Source organism: Mchenga conophoros, linkage group LG10 (genome assembly GCF_057382185.1).
Source record: "Mchenga conophoros isolate Kocher_MC1m ecotype Shallow Benthic linkage group LG10, M_conophoros_male_GT1.1, whole genome shotgun sequence".
Taxonomy (NCBI): Eukaryota; Metazoa; Chordata; class Actinopteri; order Cichliformes; family Cichlidae; genus Mchenga; species Mchenga conophoros.
In genome coordinates, this window is record NC_140535.1 from 6,042,976 (window position 1) to 6,057,887 (window position 14,912).

The 14,912-nt window shown below is 39.3% G+C and overlaps 1 protein-coding gene and 1 long non-coding RNA gene across 3 annotated transcripts in view; both read left to right on the top strand.

Moving 5' to 3' along the window:
- The window catches only part of opcml (opioid binding protein/cell adhesion molecule-like), a 449,624-nt gene that overhangs the window by 390,719 nt on the left and 43,993 nt on the right, over positions 1 to 14,912 (top strand). The gene's annotated exons all lie outside the window — the stretch shown is intronic.
- Positions 10,136 to 13,227, top strand: LOC146565278 (uncharacterized). Its single transcript, XR_014894064.1, has 3 exons — positions 10,136 to 10,315; positions 12,472 to 12,566; positions 12,675 to 13,227. It is a non-coding gene; the product is annotated as an uncharacterized LOC146565278 (long non-coding RNA).

A 14,912-nucleotide genomic window follows, 5' to 3' on the forward strand; every position in this document is an offset into this window, starting at 1 on the left:
CAGACCATTACTGACCCACCATGAAACTGATCATGCTGAATGATGTTAAAAGCAGTATAACATTCTCCATGGCTTCTCCAGACCCGTTCACCTCTATCACATGTGAACCTGCTGTCATATTTGAAAAGCACATGGTACCAGTGGTGGACCTGCCAATTCTGATATTCTATGGAAAATGCCAATCAGGCTCCATGGTGCTAATCAGGGACCACAGGACTCGCTAGAGGATGTTGGGCCTTCAGACCACCCTCTTGACATTTCTGATTGTTTGGTCAGAGAAACAGGTGGCCTGATGGGGTTTATTGTGAACGGCTCTGACAATGCTCATTCTTTTCCTCCTAGCGCAAAGAAGGAGTCCTCCTGAGGGGTTAAGGATCTTCTATGGCCCAATCTAGCACTATAGAGTAAATCCCTGTCTCCTGAAATTTCCTCCACACTCTTGAGACTAAGCTGGGAAACGCAGCAAACCTTCTGGCAATAAATGGATGTGGCATCATGGAGGAACTGTAGTATTTGTGCTTTAGGATGCATGTATCACCTCATTCTGCCAGTAGAGACACTGACCTCAGTTAAATGGGGAAAAAAAAAAATTGGTCAGAAAAGATGAGGACGGAAAAAAATGATTCCACCTCTAAAAGCTTTCCTGTTTGGGTTTTTTTTTTCAAGAAATGTAGTTCTTTCGCATCTAGAAGTGATCTTGTTCTGCATAAACAAGGACTGCCATATAATGTGCTAAATATAACTTCAAATTTGACTGTGTATTTTCCCAAAAATGATATAAAATTAAAAAATAATAATACTTATTGTAGATTGACTGGAATATGATGTTCAGTGATTTTACTTTATATGTGGATGTTTTATTTGTAAACATATGTCCAAAGTATGCATATTTCAGTTTCTGTTGGCTGAGGCATAATAGACAGTGTCATCATCTGTGTCTGAATAAAACAATCATTTGCTTTGAGTTAAGAAGTTCAAGATGCACATTTTGTTGTGGTGGACTCGTGCTTTCAAGTAACCGGTGCTTAGAGCCTGCTCTTGTGCTGTCTTGATGCAGTTTTCGGATGAGTTCCTCTTGTTCACTCACCTTTTATCTCTCTGTGTGCCATACACATCACACTGCAATTAATCATTAGTTATTATTAATCTATGGCTCTTTTTCACAGTGTGTTTTTTGTCCTGTCTTCCTCCCCTCACCCCCAACTGGTCGCGGCAGATGGCTGCCCCTCCCTGATGCTGGTTCTGCAGGGGTTTCTTCCTGTTAAAAGTGAGTTTTGTCTTCCCGCTGTTGCCAAGTGCTTGCTCCAAGGGGGTCATCTGATTGTTTGGGGTTTTCTCTGTAATATTGAATGGGCTTTACCTTAAAATATACAGCACCTTGAGGCAATTGCTGTTGTGATTTGACACTATATAAATATCAGAACCTCTGTGCTGTTATTTAGGCCAGCATTTTCTAGCCACTTGTAAGATTTTTTTGATGTCAGCCTGGTGTACAGCTTGGTATCATTTATGTACAGGAGGTGACTGATCGTTGCTCTACTGAATCTGTGTTTGGTTATTGTGATGAGCTGGCAAAGGGACAGTGCATCCTCTTGGTATATTCTGCACTTCATGGTGCCTTGTACCACGCCTTGGGGTTGGCCTTCAGTGTTGTCTTAAAGCATTGAGTTCCTGATGAAGGTAGATATTCTCAATCACTGTACTATTAGCCTTATATAGTGCGAAACACTTCAGTACTGGCTTTCTTGTAGCCCTTCTAGGTAGTGCTCAAGTTGGCCTGCTTAGTTAGGGTCTAGCTCATCTCTTTATTAACCAGTAACAGGCATGCAGACTCTCTGCTCTCCAGTGAAATCTGAAAATAGACTTCAAATAAAATCTGCCAAAGAGAAAGTCATCTCTCTCCTTAGATTTAAAAAAGCACTCCCACAAAGCACCTCCTTTTGTCTGTGTGGATCCATCCTATAAATAACTGTAATCATGTAACAAAAATTGATCATTGTTTTTGCTTCCACATGAGTCAGTGGAATTCAGAGCTCTGGTCATTTGCATGGGCATATTCCTATGCCATTAAAAACCATATGTGTTGAACTGAGAAACCAGGAGCTTTTTATGGTTATTTGTACTTTGCACATTCTTTGTCAAGTTTAACATTTTTTTCTATTTTTTTTTTAAATATACCACACTATTATTTTTATTTGTAAGTTTTGAGAAGGAAAAACTCCACCAGAACCAGGTTTAGGGAGGGGCAGTCATCTGCCGTGACATTACAAAGACACACTGTGGAAAAGAGCCAGAGTGTATAAACAGATACTGAGTAAAAAAGGTGAGTGGAGAAGAAACACTCAGTGCATTATGGGAATCACCCAGCAGCCTACACCTATTGCATCATAACTAAGGGAGGACTCCAAATCTAAACCAGAAGCTGATTCCACAGAAGAGGGGCCTGAAAGCTGAAGGCTCTGCCTCCCATTCTTTTAAATACTCTAGGACCCACAAGCCCACAGTCTGATAGGGAAGATCTCTAATGGGGTGATATGGTACTATATGGCCATTAAGATAAGATGGGGCCTTATTATTCAAGACATGGTATGTGAAGAGCAGGATTTAAAATTCAACTCTGGATTTAACAGGAGGGCAATGAAGAAAAGCCAATGGAGGAGAAATATGTGCTCTCTTTCTCTTGCATTTTGGATAAACTGAATATTTTTCAGGGTGGGTTTAGGATATCCTGATAATAACAAATTTCAGTAGTGTGGGGTTTCTTTATGAGAGAGGAGACAAATATGTTCCAATTATAAGTTTGCACAATTTATTATCCAAACGGTTCATTTAGAAGCAGAAAATTTGAGGTCATCCAGGTCTAAATATAAGAAATTTTTCTAATTTAACTAATTAGTGTATGTTATCTAGCTTCATTGATAAATAAGGGTCGCCATCATCTACATAGCAGTAAAAATGTAGGCTTTGCCTTTTAATGATACTGCTTGAGGTGAGCATGCAAATAACAGAATTGGTCCTAGCATGGAACCCAGTAGAACTCAATAACTAGCCCTAGTGTGTAAAGAGGACTCTGCAGATGATCAGTTAGCTGTTTTACAACTCCTTTTTTAAAGATTTTTATAAACACAAGGACGGTTGGGGAATGACCTATAATTACTTAAGACAGCTGGGTCATGTGATGGCTTTTTAAGAAACAGTTTAACTACTACCAGCCTGAAGCCCATCAGTAATTGATCATATGTTTTAAGGTTGAAACATTAATTAATGGTATGCCTTTTTTAGCAGTCTTATAGGAATGGGGTCTAAAGGACATGTTGATGGTTTCAAGGAGGTAATCACTGAAGATAACTCAGAAAGATCAGTTGGTGAAAAAGACTTGAAATAAATACTAGAAAATTAGCATTTCCTGCGAAAATGCAGTGTGGATGCTTTAAAGCTGAAGCTGTATGCAAAAAGTAGCTGAAAAAGCTGAAAAGTTGCAGAAATTGTAAAAACTTTGCAGAAGCAAAGGAACTTTGCTAAAATGGAATAACTTAGCAGAACTGCAATATCTTAGAGGAAACATAATACTTGGCAGAAATACAATAGCATAGCAGAACTTAGCAGAAATATTGTAACTTACCAGAAACATAACTTCTCAAAAATACAAGAATTTAGGAGAAATAGTATAAGATAACAGAAAGAATATATTTAGACAAAAATACTTAAGCATTACAGAAACACTATGATTTAGAAAAATAGTACAACATAGCAGAAATACTGTGATTTACCAGAGACACTGTGATGAACTATGAATATTGTAATTTTAAATTAAGACTATGTTTTAGCACAAATATTATAATTTGGCAGAAATACTATGATACAGCACAAATACTCTGGTTTAGCACAAATATTATAACATAGCAGAAATACAATTATATAGCAGAAATGCTATATTTAGAAAGAAAAATATAATATAGTAGAAATAGTATGATTGAGCAGAAATACTACAATATAGCATAATAACAATGATTTAGCAGAAATACTATGATTGAGCAGAAGTACTAAGATGTAGTAAAAGTACTTTGATTTAACAGAAATACAATTATGGAGGAGTAATACTTTAAAATGGGAGAAATATTGATACACACACACACATACACAGAGCCTAAAGGGAAGAGTATTTGTGCCATGGAGTGTTAAGAATGTGAGGTCCATATTAGAAAAGCTGGTAAAATCATAAAAGTTTGCAGAATTGTAATAAATGATGAATATGAATTACTGGTCTGTGACAGTGTATTAATTTGTAGGGAAAAAAACATGTTGACCAAGGTGGAATCGAACCCACGATCTTTGGCTTGCAGACCCGTGTCATTACCAACTGCGCCACTGGGAAAGAGAGGAGCCGTTTTGAAAAACAGGGTGATGAGCAGTCAGAATTAGATCCCGGTGAGAGGCGAAAAACGTCGTTTTTTGGAGTTACAAAACGTTGTGTAACTCAAAAACTAGGTGGACTAGAGGCATAATTCTTGTACTGGGTGAATCAGCGGACTTTGGTGTACTTTGACTGCGATTTTCATTGCTCTTTGTACAACCGTCGCTGAGATATGACGAGAGAGGAAACGGAAGACCTCAGACATGATTGGCTGGCTGGGAAGCCGTGCAGGCCCTGATATGTGATATGTGTCTGAGTCCGCACAGAGGATTGGCTGCCTGGCAGAAATATATAGAAATAGTATGATTAAGCATAAATACTACATTTAGCAGAAATACTATATTAAGCACAAATCCTATAAAAAGCAGAAATAGTATATTAAGCACAAATCCTATTAAAAGCAGAAATAGTATATTAAGCACAAATCTTATAAAATAGCAGAAACAGTATGATTCAGCACAATAGTAATAAGTTAAACAGAAAAATTGGAAAAGCAAAATGGACAGCTGAAGAAATGCTGAACATGCTGAGGGTCCCTCAAATATACTTGTTAACACTGGAATTCCCAGCTTCTACCGTTCTACCTTTAAAAGCCGGAGAGCAGTCAAGTCAAGAAGGCTTCTACCTGAGACCCCCGCGGAGTCATCATTTTGCGTTTCTACCTTTAAAAGCCGGAGAGCAGTCAAATGCTGGAAGTGGAAGCTAAATTGGCTAGTCATTCATATGTATATTGGGTCGTTACCTAGGAATTCTGGAGGGAGGGGATTGGGGGAGAAATCAACACACATGAGTCTAGGTCCTTTGTTGCTGACATTTATTGATAAAAACAGTAGTTTCATTTCATGTTATTTCCTTTTTCATTTCAAGCAAGGAAGTGGATGTAGTTAGTAAGTAAGATATTTCAGACATTATTCTGACACAGAGGAGGAGATACTGGAATTATAATTAGTATCTATGCATGCATTTGTGATTTTGTTTGACCTTCCCATTGCTCACAATTTGAATTTGTTCACACTGCAGATGAGTGTCTCAGTCCCCAAACAAGCTCTCTTTTTCGGTGGAGAAGCAGTCTCCTCATCCGCAGTGAGTGTGGAGAAATCAACACACATGAGTCTAGGTCCTTTGTTGCTGACATTTATTGATAAAAACAGTAGTTTCATTTCATGTTATTTCCTTTTTCATTTCAAGCAAGGAAGTGGATGTAGTTAGTAAGTAAGATATTTCAGACATTATTCTGACACAGAGGAGGAGATACTGGAATTATAATTAGTATCTATGCATGCATTTGTGATTTTGTTTGACCTTCCCATTGCTTACAGTACAAAAAACCAACCATTTGTACACATATGTACTAATAATAATAAAAAGTGAGTGCAACACTGCAACCCATCACCCCGTCGTTCAGTGGTCGTTGATCAGTGGTCCATTGTGGCACCATTCAGAGCACTGGTACAATAGTACCAGCAAGATATGGGAAGACATTGCAAATGTACTTGGATTTTAGGTTGCAAGCCACCCAAAACTTGATCCCAAACTTGTCAGGTTTACTTGCAATATACTGCAGGAAACCCGTCACCCCGTCGTTCTGTGGTCCATTGTGGCACCACTGATCAACGACCACTGAACGACGGGGTGACGGGTTGCATTGTTATGTGGTCACACCCCCGTCGTTGATCAGTGGTCCATTGTGGCACCATTCAGAGCACTGGTACAATAGTACCAGCAAGATATGGGAAGACATTGCAAATGTACTTGGATTTTAGGTTGCAAGCCACCCAAAACTTGATCCCAAACTTGTCAGGTTTACTTGCAATATACTGCAGGAAACCCGTCACCCCGTCGTTCTGTGGTCCATTGTGGCACCACTGATCAACGACCACTGAACGACGGGGGTGTGACCCCGCTGATCAGTGTGACCTGACCCCACTGATCAATTGTGATCAAGGGTATATATATGATACAATCTCACTGCACTTAGCCTAACCCTTCATTGCCCTGAAGAATCCTGTGGTGTACGGACCTCCTCTCCAAGGAAAGAAAATGCAGAGAAGACTCACCACCCAGCAGGCGTTGGAAATGATCCTGGCGGAAGTCGACCCTTGTGACTCGGATGGAGAAGACCTAGAAGTTCAGCCGGATTCGGACTCAGAGCTGTCTGATCAGTCTTCCGGTTAGTTTCATTTCATGTTATTTCCTTTTTCATTTCAAGCAAGGAAGTGGATGTAGTTAGTAAGTAAGATATTTCAGACATTATTCTGACACAGAGGAGGAGATACTGGAATTATAATTAGTATCTATGCATGCATTTGTGATTTTGTTTGACCTTCCCATTGCTCACAATTTGAATTTGTTCACACTGCAGATGAGGAGACTGCTTCTCCACCGAAAAAGAGAGCTTGTTTGGGGACTGAGACAGCGAAAGATGGCACAGTGTGGCGTGAAGAACATGTGGGGACCCGTCTCCCTTTCACCCCTATAGAACCGTACGCTGCAGATGGAGAGCCAACGGCTAAGGCCAGGAGAAGTATCTTGAGTCGCCTTCAGAGCTTCCTGTGTTTCATCACTCTTGACATGCTTCGTAGCATTCAAGAATGGACTATTCAACATGCACAGCAAACGGAGCATGTTTGTTGGTTCATGGACCTCCCTGAACTAATGGCATTTATTGCTATTGTCATCTTGCGGGGGGTTTACAGGGTTCCATCTGTAAATGACTGCTGGTCAGCAAACCTGGGAAACCCACAGATAATTGGAACTATGGCACGAAACCGCTTCCAAGACATCATGCAACACCTACGCTTTGATGACAAGTCCACCCGCTGTGATCGAGCAAAGACTGATAAGTTCGCAGCAATTTCCAGTGTGTGGGGATCATTTGTCACCAACTGCATCACGTGCTACAACCCTGGTCTACATATCACCATCAATGAACAGCTTTTCCCATCAAAAACTCGGTGCAGTTTCCTGCAGTATATTGCCAGTAAACCGGACAAGTTTGGGATCAAGTTTTGGGTGGCTTGCGACCTAAAATCCAAGTACATTTGCAATGTCTTCCCATATCTTGGCAAGGACCCCAATCGTCCCACTGGGGAGAGACTTTCCGAAAATGTAGTTATGAGGCTGATGGAACCATTCCTGGACAAGGGCAGAAATGTTACCACTGACAATTTTTTCACATCGCTTTCACTTGCGCAAAAACTTCTTAGACGGAAAACCACCATCCTCGGCACAGTCAACAAGATTCGCAGGGAAATTCCTCAATCCACTAGACAGACAGATCGCAATGAATTCACCACTCAGGTATGTTGCAGGTCTTTTGTGGTTCTATGTTTATGTGTTTCATTGTGTGTAAAAGGGCTATGGAATTAACAATTTATCTTATTTCTTAGGTGTTTTCAACCTCTGCTGCCACGCTGACGGCGTATGCGGCCAAACGGAAGAAGACAGTATATATTCTTAGCAGCATGCACAGCGTGGTTCAGACCGAAAACACTACCAAAAGGAAGCCAAACACTGTCACCCTTTACAACAAGACAAAGTGTGGCGTGGATGTGATGGACCAGATGGTTCGGGAGTACACTGTCCGCAAAGGAACACGGCGCTGGCCAGTTGCCGTGTTTTATAACATGATTGACATGGCAGCACTGAATGCACATGTGCTGTATCAAGAATGCACCGGGACGAAGGAAAGACGGGTGGACTTCCTGGTAGCCCTTGCAACCGAATTGGCTCACTCTCATGTAGCTGCGAAGAAGGAAAGAAAAGAACAGTTGCTTCGGACACAACCCTCCACACCGAGCCCTGGAAAAAGGGCCACGTGTCAGGTCAAACACAGATGCAAAAAAAATCAGGCCACTGTGCGATGTGTTCACTGCTACAGGTACACATGTGGTAAATGCAGGCGACAGATACCGTGGCAGTGCCAGGATTGTGAGTGATTGCTGAAAATGTTGTAATGTACTCACTCAATTTTTGTTATTATTTGTAAACATGTGTACAAACGGTTGGTTTTTTTTCTATTTTCATCAATAAATGTCAGCAACAAAGGACCTACATGTGTGTTGAGTTCTCCCTAAGATGGCATACTGAAACACTCCAAGTGTTTGCAAGTAAACCTGACAAGTTTGGGATCAAGTTTTGGGTGGCTTGCAACCTAAAATCCAAGTACATTTGCAATGTCTTCCCATATCTTGCTGGTACTATTGTACCAGTGCTCTGAATGGTGCCACAATGGACCACTGATCAACGACCACTGAACGACGGGGTGACGGGTTGCAGTGTTGCACTCACTTTTTATTATTATTAGTACATATGTGTACAAATGGTTGGTTTTTTGTACTGTAAGCAATGGGAAGGTCAAACAAAATCACAAATGCATGCATAGATACTAATTATAATTCCAGTATCTCCTCCTCTGTGTCAGAATAATGTCTGAAATATCTTACTTACTAACTACATCCACTTCCTTGCTTGAAATGAAAAAGGAAATAACATGAAATGAAACTACTGTTTTTATCAATAAATGTCAGCAACAAAGGACCTAGACTCATGTGTGTTGATTTCTCCACACTCACTGCGGATGAGGAGACTGCTTCTCCACCGAAAAAGAGAGCTTGTTTGGGGACTGAGACACTCATCTGCAGTGTGAACAAATTCAAATTGTGAGCAATGGGAAGGTCAAACAAAATCACAAATGCATGCATAGATACTAATTATAATTCCAGTATCTCCTCCTCTGTGTCAGAATAATGTCTGAAATATCTTACTTACTAACTACATCCACTTCCTTGCTTGAAATGAAAAAGGAAATAACATGAAATGAAACTACTGTTTTTATCAATAAATGTCAGCAACAAAGGACCTAGACTCATGTGTGTTGATTTCTCCCCCAATCCCCTCCCTCCAGAATTCCTAGGTAACGACCCAATATACATATGAATGACTAGCCAATTTAGCTTCCACTTCCAGCATTTGACTGCTCTCCGGCTTTTAAAGGTAGAAACGCAAAATGATGACTCCGCGGGGGTCTAAGGTACTACCCCGAAATGACTGCTCTCCGGGGGTGTAAGTGTTAAATGAAAAAAATCAGCAAAAAAATATATAACAGCCACACAATCAGAAATATGTATACATAAGGAAACACACATGCACAGAGAGACACACACACAAGATCCAATTCAGTCAACCAGTCTAAATATATTGAATTTGAATCTTAGAATGAGATCATCCCATTAAAAGGCCTTCTCTCTCTCTCTCTCTCTGTCACACACACACACACACACACACACACACACACACACACACACACACACACACACACACACACAGGGAGAGAGAAGTAAGTTTCTAGCTCAGTTATGGAAGAAATATAGTATCATCAGAATTCAAGTATTTTTAGACATTGAATTTATGACACTGAATTTTTATCCTCCAAATTTCCCTGCAAAAATATTCACCTGCAAAAATTCACCTGAAAAAAATTCACCTGCAAAAATTCACCTGCAAAAAATTCACCTGCAAAAATTCACCTGCAAAAATTCAACTGCAAAAGTGATGAACTTTAATGACCCAAGCCAGAGCAATCAGCACCAGATCGAGTCGAGTGGCTCTCGGCCAATTAAATTACGCTGTTTGATCACATGACACCGTTAGCCAGCAGTTTGTCTCCTAAAAGAGAGCTGTTTAGAGATGAGTGATTAAGTTTTTCTCCTAAATAGAGATCATTACAGAACGCCTAGTCCTACTTAAAATCCCATTTATTTTTATTTTATCATCTACTCGAACTAAGGAAAACGTTTGACTAACTCAAAGACAATTTCCACGCCTCCCCTGCCTGACTGCAGAGGCAGTTTTGAATTTAGGAGCAGCAAGATGGAAGCGGCAAACCCTGGCGATTCTCCGGTAAGTATATTGTTTTTTATCTTCAAGTTTGTCTTTTGAAACGTTAATTTTATTTAAATCCGTTGCTCACGTATAAAGTACACAGACGGGGTCTTTGCTCAACTCGTCTGAGGCGTGTCTCACTAAGCGCTACATGCTAGCATCCTGCTAACCGAGCTACCCTTTACATGCTGTGCTTTAGAAAATAGGATACTCGTTAAAAAATACTCCGCAGATATTGATAGATAGACGAACACTGCAAATATAATGTTGTAAACGAAAACGGCCTTTGGTGAAGTGGTAAAATACACCATGAATAGAGCCATAGAGTGAATGGCTGCCATGGTTGCAGAACGGCCTGATTTAATGACAAGAATGGGGAAGAGTGAGGCGAAGTGAACCAAAGCCACAAAACACGGTCAGACAAGGCGGCAAAAGGGCAGTGATCTGTCCGTCAGTATGAAGTTGGTGTGTGCTTTGGTGAACAAAAACTCGAGACCGGTAGCAGGAAGGTGGGAGACTCGTGTTTCACTGGAATAGTGGTGAATTAAAACATCCTTTGTTGGGGACATTTAGGTGTAAATGCATCCATAAAGGTGAGACAGAGGCAGACCAGACAGTGAAGAAAACAAGGCAAACATTAGAAATATTAAAACGGAAATATAGGATTAATATAATATACAATTGGGGAAAATGTAAGGAACACAATGTAAATGATATTGTAAAGTCATTAAAACAGCATACTCTGATTAAAAGAAACAGATAATTGGGTAGGATGATGATGATAATAATAATAATAATAATAATAATAATAATAATAATAATGTTAAAGAACATGTACAAGATGGGTATGTATACTTGTAGCCAGAACTTAACAACTACAAAGTTGTAGCATGCCAGACCATCTTGATTGAATGTAACTTCGCTCCACACAAGTTTTATGGTAGACATATTCATATTGGTAGGGCTGCTCGATTATGGCAAAAATGATAATCACGATTATTTTCACTGAACTTGAGATCACGATTATTTGACGATATTTATTTAACCCTTTAAGACCTACTATAGAACCAAGTCCACCAGAGCTTATATTATTTTTTTTACATGCTGTAGTGCCATTTGTGGGAGCATTTCAAGTTGCTATACATCAATACAACTGTTATAGCCCATATTTTAATAATATGTATGCATTAAGTCCATAGTAACTACATAAATTGCAAAAAAGTGCAATAAACTACAAAAAAAATAGAAAATCGCTTTTGTTTTGTTTACATATATTTCTACTTGGAGAAATTTAAGAGGTTTATCCCTCAAAACTTTAAATACAATAAAGTTGCAAAAAATAGTTTACAACAACAGGAAATTTATTTTGAGTGTCTTCATAGTTTTATTTTGGAGATACAGCAATTTTTATATACTGCAGGAAAAACAAAAAACAATCCTATGATGCAAATTTGCAAAGAAAACAGCAGGTGCATCATTTTACTGTGGGAAGTGTTACGAACAGCTGATAGGAACGGCAAAGCGTGTTTCTGGAATATTATGTTTTTGTTCCTGCAAGCGCTTTTTATGCAATTTTTGCAAAGCTATATGTGGAAGGAAACCGTGACCGAGGACAAGCTGATGGCATCAGATGTAAGTACAACTCCTCCGGTTTCATATGCAAAACAAATTATTGCGCTAGCTTACACGGTTCAGGTTCTACAGGGATTTAAAAATAGTTACGCAAAACGGAGCGTGCTGCTCTGACCGGCTTTAAAGGGTTAACAATGACTTTAAAAAATAATATAAAATAGTGTGCAACACCACTGAAGTTTTTTTTTACCTCTCTTTTCAACCAACGGCAGTCACTCTCCTCTCCAAATAACTTCTGCTTAGCTTTCCGAGCTTCCCTCGGGTCCTCTTAATCAGCGGTCTCCACCCTTTTTTGCGCCACGGACGGTTTATGCCCGACAATATTTTCACGGACCGGCCTTTAAGGTGTCGCGGATAAATGAGGGAGGGGCCAATAATCGGCTCAGTCATTTTTAATGATCGTTGAAAGCCCAGATCGTAATCGTGATTAAAATTCGATTAATTGAGCAGCCCTACATATTGGTATCTAATAAATGATTAATTCTTAGATTTTATCAAACGTTAATTTATAAATTGTTTCTGTCTTTATGTGTTTGTTTCAGATTATGCAAGATGTAATTATTCAGTCAGCAAGACACTTGCTGCAGTTACTGACATCATCCAACTGAACTGCTGCTGTGATGAATCAGAATACAAGGTTTACTTTAGCAAGACCTATGAGTTAATGCTACATTTAACTAAATTGTTATATATTTTGTGTCCAATATTGTCTCCATATGATTTTGTTTTTTGCAACATCTTGCAGAGAACAGAGTCAAGGTACCAGCTTGGTCAACCCTAAAAGACCATCTGTTCATCAAGAAATGACCAGGTGAAAAAGTCATAAACTAAACACTCTGCATGAGCATGGAATTTAGGATGCAACTTTATATCTTACCTGCTCTACACTCAGGGCTTGAATTACAACAACAGTCAATCACATTAAAAAAAAAAAAAAATACTTTTGGTAGTTCTGTGTCTCTCTCTCTCTCCTCCAAACCCAGATGACTGAACCGGGTTCTGCTGGAGGTTTCTTCTTGTTAAAGGGGAGTTTTTCCTCTGCACTGTCACTTCATGGTGCTCAGTGTGAGGGATTGAGGTTGAGTCCATATGTCCTGCGAACAACTGCTGGGCAATGACACCATGCAATCTTCTGGGATTCCTTGGATAGAAAACCTGTGAGCTGCACTTGTCCTTGGTCTTCACAGCTCACCTTTTTACTGTTTATTGAATCAAAATTCTCCAGTGACATGGATTCTACATTGTAACTGATGTGATGTTCTATAAAGTGGTTTTAATAAAAAAAAAAAAGGCAAAAATTAGTTTGTTTCTTTATTCAATTTTTGAACAGTGATACTCATTCAGTAAATGCAAATTATTTACACGGCAGTGCACTATAGGCATAAATCTAGACCCCTAGATAAAACATGATGGCATTATAGCAGTGACAACTCCTCCACGGTAGCAGGTGGGATTTCTTTTTTGAGGACGGCTCCTTTTACCTGTCACTACAGATGGTCTGTTTGTTCTGATCAAGAGCCTTTTTTTGGGCAGCTGAAGAGGAGAAGTCTATCTTATGGCCAACCTCTGGCTGTATCTTGGTCATATTACCCAGCAAAACCCAGTATGCAGGTTCATCTGTAACAGTCCTTGTGCCACAGATCACTGTTGCTTCTACATTAAACAGAAGAGCAGTGACGTGGGTGCAGGTCTCCGTGACTCCGGCCTTACAGCTGCAGTGGGCGGCTTCAACCTTCCCTGTGATGCTCACAGTGACCCATGGCTGCAATGCTGGTTCATTCAGTCTTTGAGAGTGCAGGACCTGAAACACACACAAAGTTCTTGTCTTTAAATGAACTATGAGCCAAGGCTGACATAAATGTTTTATCTACTTAATCATTAATGTAACAGTGTTTAGAAAGTTAGCACATACATGTAATTTTTCATTTCTTTATGTGTCCATCTATAGAACGCTGCATGTTATAGTGTAAATCTGCCTGTTCTCTGTCAGAAACCTGCCTGCAGAAAATGAACCTAAAGTATGTAATGCAAGGATGTCATCACTTTCAAGATGGAGAAAGCATAAAGTGACAATTATGAATCACTTAATATGATAAGGAGATTCTGCAGGTCATTAATCAATGTATAAAATTAAATAAATTTATTTTTAGTGACACAAGATACAAATATGGAAGGAAGATGTATAATCGCTCAGTTTGGGGAAATTGTGGGTAGCCTGCAAGGGCCTCAACTTCTCCATACCCACAATGTGCAACAAATGGGCACAGCTATCTTCAACAGTGGAACATCGGCCAGTTACTTCCAACTTTAACGCAGCTTGTAGTCTTGGAGAGCAGCACACCAAAACTGCATGCACAACTTCTGCTAACAGTGGAAACTGATTAAGAAATCCATGCAAACAGATTCATAAACCGAAAGAATATTATTTTACAGGATTAATGATCATATCAGCCGCTGGCTGATCACAAACCCTGAGGGTGTATACAAGAAGCAGAAGAAGCAGAGGGGATATCCAGTTTAAGTTTAGATAGTATTTGTAAAGATATTGACCATATCCTTTTCTGAAAGTGTGGATATAATGGATGGGGTAAGGTACTGGCATGCTACAACTTTATAGTTGTTAAGTTCTGGCTACAAGTATACATACCCATCTTGTACATTTTTTTTATTTTATTATTATCATTATTATTATTATTATTATTATTATTATTATCATCATCATCATCCTCCTACCCAATTATCTGTTTCTTTTAATCAGAGTATGCTGTTTTAATGACTTTACAATATCATTTACATTGTGTTCCTTACATTTTCCCCAATTGTATATTATATTAATCCTATATTTCCATTTTAATATTTCTAATGTTTGCCTTGTTTTCTTCACTGTCTGGTCTGCCTCTGTCTCACCTTTATGGATGCATTTACACCTAAATGTCCCCAACAAAGGATGTTTTAATTCACCACTATTCCAGTGAAACACGAG